Raw genomic sequence first — 3723 nt, forward strand, 5'->3', positions numbered from 1 at the left:
GTTTCCCCTCCATACGAGCAATGTTATCGGATCGCCATTGTGTATTATTTAGGATATTTGTTTGCCAATATTCAAGGATCTTTAATAATTCAACCCGAATAGTGATCCCGTATATCAGGTGGCAATCACACGCTGTGACACACGCGTCCCCGGTGTCGCCAGCAGCACTATTGACCCCCACGATATTCAGGAGGGCGGGGGAGGGGATACAGGCTACATTTTCTACTGGTAAAGAGAAACAAAAAAAAGGAATAAATAAGTAAGAGAGAGAGAGAGAGAGAGGGAGGGAGGGAGGGAGGGAGGGAGGGAGTGAGAGAAAGAGAAAGAGAGAGAGAAATAAATAAATAAATAATAACACTAATTTTCAAAAATCACATTCACTGCAAATACTCTGCGTGAGTGACGTCACTTGGAATTTACGACAGCAATAAAGTAGTTGCGATAGTTTTCCTTGAATCATTTGATATCTCGAGTTTCTTATTGAAATTAAGGACTTTAGTCACGGAAAGCACGAGGGGGGGGGGGGGGAGTGTACATGTGCGAAAAAATGCAAGTTCTACTCTGAGAATTATGGATGCTTAACACTGATTCATATTACACATAAAATCCTAGAAGACCTCGTTTTATCAACACTGGAGAAGAAAAATGTAAAGACCAAATCCAAATACACTCTCCTCTCTTTCTCTGTTTTTATCATCATTATCATTATTATCATTATCGCTATTATGATTATCATTTTTATTATTATTATCGTTATTATTATGTGCAGGTCTGTACAGCCTACGGAGAAGTGCACATCATGTGTACTCAGGCATAGATCACAGGCATACACATTCACAAATGCTTGCAATATACACGCAAAAACAAACGCATATACACAAACGCACAAAACTACACATACACAAATGCTTACGTACATGTATACACACGAGCAAGTACACAAACCAAAAAAAAAAAAAAAAAAAAAAAAAAAATGTGTCAGTATCTTTAGCATCTATTTTCTTTTTTTTTTTTTTTTTATCAAACCGTACTTATCAAATTTAATTTCCTCATAATAGATAGATCTCTTATCATTGGAATAACATTTAATAACCACATTCCTTGCTCTTAAAGTCTATTTATATTTACTCAACTCTGTACCTGTATTAAGTATGACTGAAAATATAAACCGACAAAAATACATATACCCAAAATATATATTGTTTACCTTGCACGTTTTATGAGTGGGTGGGAATGCGTGATCTAAAATGTTTGTTGTTGTTGTTGTTGTTGTTGTTTTTTGGTTTTATTGCTCCCTGTTATCGTCATTATTTTCATTATTATATTTCTTGTTGTGATAAGGATGATAACTATCTTTATTATTTTCATTATTATAATGATAATATTTTTCGTTACTATAATTTTTGTTGATAATTAAAACTATCCATATTATTTCCATTTATGATGATAATAACAATCACTATTATGATCATTATTATCATTATCATTACCATTATTATCATTATAATCATTATTATTATCATTATAACCATCATTATTATTATTATATTATGAGTAACATTATCATTATCATTATCATCATTATTATCATAACTTTTATTATCAGTTTTATTGTTTTCATTTTCATTATTACTGTTAGTGGTATCATTTTGATCATTATTATTATTATTAACATCACCATTATCATTATCACATTGTTATCATGATAATGATAATAATCATCATTATCATTATCCTTATTGTTATCATGATAATGATAATAATCATTATTATTATTATCCTTATTGTTATCATTATTGTTATTATTTTCATTCTCATTATCATTATTATTTCTAATATTTTTTATTATTATCGTTATCATTTTCTCATTGATATTATCATTACCATCATTGCTATCATTACCATTCCTGTTATTATTACAACTATCATTAACATAATTGTCATTTTCATTGTCATCGGTATTATCATCATTATTATTATCAATGGTAGTAGTAGTGTTGTAGAAATAGGATTGCCATTATCAGTATTTTTATCATTTTAGAATTTATCTTACTTTTAGTAGTAATAGTATCCTTATTATAATCATCATTGTTATTATCAGTATTATTTTTTTTTTTTTTTTGTATATAATATTATCATTATTAACATTGCCATTATCTTTGTTACTGTTATCACTATTATAATTATCATTATTATCATTATTAATGCTATTCGTATTATCATCTTTTTCGTTATTATTATTATTAGTATCATCATTATTATCATTGCTATTATCATCATTATTATCATTGCTATTATCACTATCATTATTATTATTATCATCATTATTATCTTCATTTATCATTTTTATCATTTCTAATATTATTATTATTATTATTATCATTATGGTCATTTTCATCACCATTATCAATATTGTTACTTTTATTGCTATTAATATTATAGTTGGTGTTATTATCATTATCATCATTATTAGTATTATGATTATCATTACTATAATGGTTATCATTGTCATTAGCAGTATTATAACTATTATCACCATTATTATTATCATTATTACTGATATTATCATCATTATTATTATCATTATTATCACTACCGTCATCATCATCATCATCATTGTTATATCATTAACATCATTAACTTTGTTGTTATTATCAGTACTATTATTGTTCCATTATCATAATTCTACTGCAATTATTATCGTTAATATCATTATCACCTTCATCATCATCATCATCATTATCATTATTTTCCTTATCATCATCATCATCATCATCCCTTTTATTACCATTCGTAACATTATCATTATCAGTATCTTGATTATCATTATCGTTATTATGATTATCATTATTATAATCATTTTCCTTATCACTATCATATTATCATCATTATTGTTCTTGTTATCAATGTTATTAATATCATTACCATTATCATAATCACTGTCCTTATCATCGTCATAATTATCCTTTTTATTATCATTGTTATCATCATTATTATTATTACTTATTATATTATAAGCATCAACAATGATAATATAACTATTATCCTTATAACCATTACCATTTTCATCATCATCATTATTATCATCATTATTGTTACTATTATCATTATCATTACCATTATCATTATAATTATCATTATCATAAAAATAAAAATGACAATTATTACGAAGTTTCCCCAATAACCACAACAACGCTAGTTTCGTTTTCTGTGGACAAGAAAATTGATATATGGGTAACTTGTGCAAATTTATTCTTCTAAATCATTGTCTACTTACGTACCTGGTTTTATTTCAGGCAAGAGCCTTATTAGTGGATCATGATAGGGCCATCCTTGGTGATCACCCATCTTCTCTCAGCAACTTTAAACGGAAATTGATGAAGGACAGAATTTAACACAGTCCTCGTTCTCTCACTACCTATTGGCAGGTTTGACTGGTACTGAATTCAGCTAATTGTCTAATTTTCACTTAAACACTTCCACAGAGTTCTGACTTGTGTTGCGAATACTTTTAGCGCACCATTTACCATTCTTAGCTCATGAATCAAGACACTTTAATTACACATTTTACTTAACTGGGATGTCTGATCCGTTATCATAGAGTGATACAATGTTCTTCCCTGTCTGGGTTAGTCTCACCTTGATTTCAATTTTCAATGATCTTCCATAAACATAAAATAAAGTACCATTCTCTCCAACTCTGTAAAGAAAAGCTGAAGTTCA

The sequence above is a fragment of the Penaeus vannamei genome, chromosome 33, assembly GCF_042767895.1.
Source record: "Penaeus vannamei isolate JL-2024 chromosome 33, ASM4276789v1, whole genome shotgun sequence".
In the NCBI taxonomy this organism is placed as follows: Eukaryota; Metazoa; Arthropoda; class Malacostraca; order Decapoda; family Penaeidae; genus Penaeus; species Penaeus vannamei.